Source organism: Rattus norvegicus, chromosome 3, assembly GCF_036323735.1.
Source record: "Rattus norvegicus strain BN/NHsdMcwi chromosome 3, GRCr8, whole genome shotgun sequence".
Lineage (NCBI taxonomy): Eukaryota > Metazoa > Chordata > Mammalia > Rodentia > Muridae > Rattus > Rattus norvegicus.
Genome location: NC_086021.1, coordinates 43,905,894 through 43,913,428, shown reverse-complemented (window position 1 = coordinate 43,913,428; position 7,535 = coordinate 43,905,894). Strand labels below are relative to the sequence as shown.

Below are 7,535 nucleotides of genomic sequence, written 5' to 3'. Positions count from 1 at the left end.
ACCAACAATTCCAGGATCTATGGGCAGAATGTTGATAACAGAGATTTTAAAATATAAAAGAGATAAATGCTCATGGATTTATAAATGAAGAGATAAACTGCTCATGGATTGGAAAATCAAGCATAGTAAACATGTCAGTTTTCCCCAAATTAATATAAAGCTTTGTCCTTAGCAAATTTCCAAAGAGAATTTATTTTACTTAGATGTGATCATCAAAAATATATATTTTTATGTACTGGATGGTGTTGTGTCAATTTGACTCAAGTTAGAGTCATCTAAGAGGAAGGAACCTTGAGAAAATACCTCTATAAAATGTCTCTATAGGGCATTTTTTAAATTAGTGATTCATGGGCCTAGTCCATCATGGGTGGTGCCATCACTGGGTTGGTGTTTCTGGGTTCTATAAGAAAGCAAACTGATCAAGTTATAGGGACAAACCAGTAAGCAGTACTCTTCCATGGCCTCTGTATCAGCTCCTGCCTCGAGGTTCCTGCCCTGTTTGAGTTCCTGCCCTGACTTCCTTCCATGAACAATGATATGGAAGTGTCTGCCAAATAAGCTCTATTTCCCCCCAACTTGCTTTTTGGCAATCTCAGCAAAAGAAACTCAGACTAAGGTTGATACCAGTAGAATGGGGTATTGTTGTAACCAACCCAAACACCTTTTTGGAAGGATAAGCTTTTGAACTTTAAGATAGAAGATCCATTGAGTGTTGAAAGCTTATTGGGCTGTTCTGTGGAAGCCTACTGTGGGCTCACCCTCCTAATGAGGTGACCATTGTATGAGATGATGGCAGCGGTGGTGATGGGCCCCGCAGGGGCCATGGAAGTGATGCCAGAGGTGGCAGGGGCTGGCTGGGCAGCTGGTGGTGGAGGAGACTGTGGTCTTCAGGGGTCTGTAGGTAGAGGCATGTCTTGGACCAGCAGCAGGAACAGCAGCGAAGAGACCTGGGGGGGGCGCTTCAGGTGCTGCAACAGCTTCTTCAAGAGCTGTGCCCAGGAGTTAATACCTAGCCTACATCTGTGAGAGTGGTCATTGCTATGTGGAGACTGGTTGCTGTACCTACTACTGTGAACTCTGGGAGTTCTGGCTGCTTTGGACTGTCCTCATCCTCTTGAGTTGTTGTGCCTCCCGCCACTGAAGAGCTAAACTTAGGCTGCAGCAGCAGCAGTGGCAGCGTGAAATCAACTTGTTTACCATGGAGCATGTTATGGGACTGGCCCTGTTCCAATTGGTTCACTGCTTGACCTTCACCTCTTCTGAGCCTTCAAACCCCCAGCCTATGAGGATGTGGTTTAGTACCCAGGAACACTGACACCTCCTTAAACTATGGCCCCTGGTTACCCATTACTTCTAAGGAATGTACCAGCTAGTCTTCCGAATCCAGCTGCCCTGCCCACTTGGAAGGGACAAATGTAGGTTTTTCCTCCCACCAGAGTGCTCTCCCTCATTAGGTGAGCCCCAGGGCAGGATGGAGCCCAGTCCACATAAGCCCTTCCTGCCACTATTGTTGTCTGATTGATGGCTCAGGTATTGAGCTCTGACCTTGTCTTGACTCCAGCGAAGGTGAGCCAGTCAAGGAGGTAAGGGCTAGTGCCACCCAACCAGATCTGGAGTACCATTCCCCCTTGTGCACTGCCTCCAGATTTTATGTCCCAGGCCCTTCCCTTGGGCCTGGTTTCTAGTTATGGGAACATCCTGTAAGAAGTTTCAAGAGGGAAACTGGGTACTACTTGGCCACCAGGATTCAGTCCTGGACCAACTACAGCCCTTCATGTGGGTCCTTGCCCTCCTAGAACATGCCTGAAAGGGCTGGAGCCCCAAAGAGGGGCAGTACCGAGGACTGTACTATCTTTACTCACTCCCAAAACACACACAGAAGATGTTAATATCATTAAAGAGGCATGGACCAGCTTTTAAAAAAAAGTTCATCTTTTTAAACATCACTTCATTATAATAGAACATTAAAAATAATTTCTAATACATTTTAATTTTTAATTTTAAAGTTTTAAAGGATCATTTTTTAGAATACAGTTAGAGCTCAGTGGTTGATAGAATTTTGACTCAAATGATGTAGTGAATTCTGGAATTGCTTAAAAAGAAACATTTTCTGGCCTACCTGAGATAGTATAGCAAATTAAAGTCACCATTTAAACGATCTGATGGTGTCATTCTCAGAGTCTTAGTTGAAAGTAATTTAGCAACTTCATCTCATACAATTTCTCACTGCCCCTGAAAGAATCTTGAATTAACACATTGCCTAATTGATCACATTGTTGCAAACAAGATCTTGATTTTTTTCCCTTGTAATTTTAAAGTAAAATTTGATGAGCATTTCCCTTTATTACAGAAACTGCGGAACTCACATTTTTCAATGCATCTAATCTAGTTGGTCATTAATTGAGCAGGGTAAAACTTACCGCTGTGAGCCGTGGTGCTGAGTAGGCCTTCTGTACCTTTACACATATGAGAAGCTGAGAAACCAATTTTGCTTGCATTGGTCTCAGTTTCCATGAATAAAATGGACTGTGACAGGCATATTTCCTTTAACTTTCATGATCTATTCCTTACCTGTCTCTTTGTTGTACTTCCTCTGTGTGAGCTCCAGTTAACCTTACACAAGCACAGCACATAGCACACAAGACTGTGTCATATCCATGCTACTTTGTTCTTCCTTTCATTATGCAGTTTCTAGTTCTTGTTGACAGTGTTCAGTGATAAGAATAATAAACAGAAGAGGGGGGAAGCTAATAAACCCTTACTAATTGATTGACCATTGGGAAACAGAATAAAATTAATTTTATTTTCTGCATATGAACAGACTTCAGATACTGCATTTTACTTCCTAAAAAAAATCATCACAGCAAATTGCTGAATAAGTGACACACCAGGGCAGTCGACTGGATAGCACATCTCCCATACTCTTCCTCGGTCTCTGTTCATTTTCTGTATTGATAAGTGTTATGACACTTTATTTGAGCTGTAGTATCATAATTAAATATTAGTTTGAGATGTGCCTGGGAGAGTTGTTCTTGCAAAGTACAGCTGAGGTCACTGTCAGCAATGGGAGGAGGCAATGGATGAGCCTTCAATGGGAAGAACAGGATACAGAGAATAAATTTCCTCCTTGATAAACTATAACTTGTCCTGCCCTCAAATATCAGAACACTAGATACCTATATCTTTGAACTCTGTAATATCAGTGAACTCTCATTTTCCCAGACTTTGACTTCAAAGAACTCATTCTAAAATTGATACCTGGATATAGATCGCTCCTGAGAGACACAGCCAGAATACAGCAAATACAGAAGTGAATGCCAGCAGCAAACCACTGAACTGAGAACAGGACCCCCGTTGAAGGAATCAGAGAAAGAACTGGAAGAGCTTGAAGGGGCTCGAGACCCCATATGTACAACAATGCCAAGCAACCAGAGCTTCCAGGGACTAAGCCACTACCTAAAGACTATACATGGACTGACCCTGGACTCTGACCTCATAGGTATAATGAATATCCTAGTAAGAGCACCAGTGGAAGGGGAATCCCTGGGTCCTGCTAAGGCTGAACCCTCAGTGAACTAGATTATTGGGGGGAGGGCAGCAATGGGGGGAGGATGGGGAGGGGAACACCCATAAAGAAGGGGAGGGGGAGGGATTAGGGGGGATGTTTGCCCGGAAACCGGGAAGAGGAATAACACTCGAAATGTATATAAGAAATACTCAAGTTAATAATAAAAAAAAAATTGATACCTGGAATTCTTAGTCCTTTGGAGACAAACTTACATATGCTATTGGTTCTCCTTGTTTTCTGACTTCTAAAAGGGCATGCTCGGGCTTTATAATTGCATGAGGAAATTCCCACAATAATTCTATAAATAATTCTATTCATATGTGTGTTTATATACAATATATTATAAATAATTCTATTCATATATATATATATGTAAACACACATAACATTTATATTCTCTCAAGATTCTCTCTACTAACAATGCCTAATACCTTTTCTCTCATTGCAGGGGAAAATTCAGGGGTGGGGTGGGGGATGGCATCTAGGAAAGGCAAAAACAATGACTTGAAGTCAAATCATGGATCCAAGCTAATGACTTGTGTTCTGCTTCATTTAGCTTTTCTAGTCTGCTTCTATGTTCTGCTTCCTCTCTGGAGATTTCTGTCTATATTCTGTTTGCTTGCTATTCTAAGAGATCTCTCTGTCCATGTCCTACTCCCATGTGTGTGTGGGGGGGTGTCTGTCTGTGTCTATGTATATGTGTGCCTGTGGGTCTGTGTGTACATGTCTCTGGGTCTGTCAGTTCTCCAAGCAATTCTCTTTTTATACTAAAAACTTCTCTATATAGTTCATCTTCTACTGAACATAGGGCCAGTCTGTTTTTTACATATAAATCCAGTCATTTACTCCAATTCTTAAGAGACAGGAAGCATACATTTTTTTCTTAACAGTGCAAAAGAATTCAGAAATTCATCTGTCTCTCTTTGTTAAGCACAAAGGATAAGCTAGTTGGGTGGGACCCTGCCCTAAAATTACCATTTCTACCATACTTGGGAATAACCTAGTTCTGTCCTAGGCTGACCTTGTACTTAGAATTCTGCCTGCCTTTGTATCTTTCTGACAAGCTGGCTTATAGCGTAGCTGCCTTTGTTCCTTTAGATTCATGAAGACCATCATAATTTATATTGCATTCTTATGTTTTGCATAGTTGAGAAATTATTTTCAAACTCTTGTATCTACAGCCTTCAGGGCTGTCCTTAAGGTCCCAACAGTTACCAATTTGCTCAGACATTAGCCACACCTTCACCTCCTGGACTCCTGCTGTCAGATTATCATGGAGTCATTAATGTTAACAAACAGGACATTCCTCAGAGGAATGTGAACTATACACAGATAGCCTTTATGTCCATAGAAGATCTCTGCTAAACATAGTGAATGCCAGGCCAGTCAAGGGTATCTATATTCCCTGTCTCAGAGAAGGAGGGGAGGTAAAAACTCTTATTTTCAGTTTTTTACATTATGTGCTTTTACAGTGGGTGAAAAGAAAAAATATTGAATGTGTTCAGTTTTCCAAATATTCCCTCAAACAAGAGGTATAGGTTTTTACAAAATTCCCCAATTACCTAAGATTTCTCAAACCAAGGGCAGCAGAATTAAAGAACTATGGGTGACATGGTGGTAGTGCTGGTTGTTGGCATTCCTTCTAGGCTCTGCCCCACAGTTGCCTGGCCATAGCCAGGTATGTCTGACTTGGTATAAAAGGGGCTGCTTGTCCCCTTCTCATTCTCTTGCACTTGCTCTCTTCCTTTCTTCCCATTCCTTCCCCCTCTCCATGTGCTCATGGCCAGCCTCTCTCTCTCTCTCTCTCTCTCTCTCTCTCTCTCTCTCTCTCTCTCTCTCTCTCTCTCTCTCTCTCTCTCTCTTTCCTACTCCCCTTAACTTCCCTCCCCATGCCCTAAATAAACTCCATTCTATTCTATACCCACTATGGGCCTGCAGAGGCACCCCCTTCCCCCACACCATACCGCTCCTCCACCAAACACACCCCTGGCTTCTTTTTCTTTTTTATAAAACACTGCATTGGTGCCAGCTGACTTGATTTAGAAATTCCACAGGTTCATACCCTTCACTGCCACACGGAGCATGGAGAGCCATCGATTGCTAGAGCTATCTACCCAAACTTCGACCAATTGGTAAGTTCCCTCCCCTACACCGGTCAGTGTAAAGGTCCTCTGGTCCCAAGGAAGGACTGTTGAGCTCGCAGCCACCCTGTGTGTCCTTGAGGATGGAGACACCCAGTCTTTATGACTGGTCTTTTTACTGACCCTCATTCTAGGACCTCTAACCCTTGGGTAACACTTCCCCCTCTTGGAAGCAGTTTTCTCTTGACAGGGTAGAAAATTACTAAGCTTCAGTAAACCGTTCTCCTGTGGGTCAATCTAATGTGGGTTTCACTTAACAACCCGGCAAGTCTAGACCTGGCTGCCTGCTTGCTTCTTCTTCTTCTTTTTTTTTTTCCCCCCCTGAGGTGAGGTGAGGTGATATTTCACCGTAATTTTAATTTTTTTTAGTTGGATATATTTCTCTACGTTTCAAATGTTATTCCCTTTGCCGGTTTCCTGTCCATAAGCCCCCATCCCCCTTCCCCATAAGGGTGTTCCCCCATCCACTCCCCCCTTACCACTCCACCCCCCGCCCCCGCCTCAGACATTCCCCTGCACTGGGGATTTAACCTTGGTAGGACCAAGTTTTCACTGGTGCCCCAACAAGGCTATTCTCTGCTGCATATGTGGTTGGAGCCATGGGGTCAGTCCATGTATAGTCTTTGGGTAGTGGTTTAGTCCCTGGAAGCTCTGGTTGGTTGGCATTGTTGTTCTTATGGGGTTGCAAGTCCCTTCAGCTCTTTCAATCCTTCCCCTAATTCCCGTAAAGGGGATGAAGCTAAAAAGTTCCTGTTTGCTTCTTATCGAACTGTTCTCAGGACACTGATAGGAATAATTTAATAATGTCCACACCCAAAGGGAAGGTCTTCGACGCATCCCTACTTACTGGCACATCTGCCAGTCTGTCACAGTACCCAGCAAGGAATATCTCTACATGGACACTTAATTGACACTTTAAAAACAACTCTCTCACTAGTGATCGGTAGCCTTTCCTCTTCTCCCTCATTCTCTCACCGTTTGCTCCGCTCCTGGTTCCTTGCCCCTTGGTTCTGCAGCTTTGGGAAAAGCAGCCATTGCCCCTCCACATTTTGTGCTCTGCCTAGGACTTTGTTCTGCCAATGCACTGTTTTCCCACAATGATCTTCCATGTCCACCCTGCCCACGTCGCACCCCCACCTCCCTCCCATCTGTGTGCTCTTGCCCTATACCTGGGACTCTGCTCTAAAAAGCCATTGTGATACACTTTCCCATACTGCTCCTCACTCTCTTGCTATGGCTCCGGGGCCTACCGCTTAAGGTTTCCACATCTCTCTCAAACTTTGTTCTCTCAACTCCACCAACTGACACTTTGTGGCACGTGCAGAGAGCTCTCTCTGTGGAGTTGCTAGGAGACTGAGAGAACACCACTTCAGGTGATCCCCCTCCCCCCTGCCCATTCTGCTGGCCTGAGCCTGGGGCTGCCTACTGTGAGGAGAGAGCTCAGCCCTGCTGGACCAGCCTTATGCTACCCTGCACAAAACTTGACTTCCTGTAGTGTTGGCTCACTGCAGCCATTTACTCTGCCTGGTGCCATGTCTCCCAGGCCACCAGTGCTCTAGTCTACCTGCTCAGCCCAGAACCTCTCTGTGGAGAGGGCCTGAAATGCCTGGGCACACTCGCTTTCTGTCCCTACCCCGGCCACCGCTGTCAGCTCTAAGTCAAGTTTACACCAGTGAAAGCTCAGCTGTTTATCTCTTTGCATGTGTGTCTCTTTCTGTGTTGTTCTCTGCTGAGACAAGTGACTTTTCTCCAGGCAGTCACATTTCTAGACTGTCTAAAAGATAAAGACCACTGCCATATACATATACATACACATACACATACAC

The 7,535-nt window shown here is 44.1% G+C and overlaps 1 long non-coding RNA gene and 1 pseudogene across 2 annotated transcripts; one reads left to right on the top strand and one right to left on the bottom strand.

Moving 5' to 3' along the window:
- The first annotated feature begins 909 nt into the window (after positions 1–909).
- On the top strand, positions 910–1,704 carry LOC134486218 (WW domain-binding protein 1-like; annotated as a pseudogene).
- A 1,078-nt stretch (positions 1,705–2,782) lies between these two features.
- On the bottom strand, positions 2,783–7,064 carry LOC134486355 (uncharacterized). Of its 2 annotated transcripts, none has more exons than XR_010065172.1 (2): positions 6,960–7,064; positions 2,783–3,086 (listed from the first exon to the last, which is right to left on the bottom strand). It is a non-coding gene; the product is annotated as an uncharacterized LOC134486355 (long non-coding RNA). The 2 variants fall into 2 exon arrangements; XR_010065171.1 differs by having other exon boundaries at positions 6,879–7,058.
- Between the last annotated feature and the right edge of the window lie 471 nt (positions 7,065–7,535).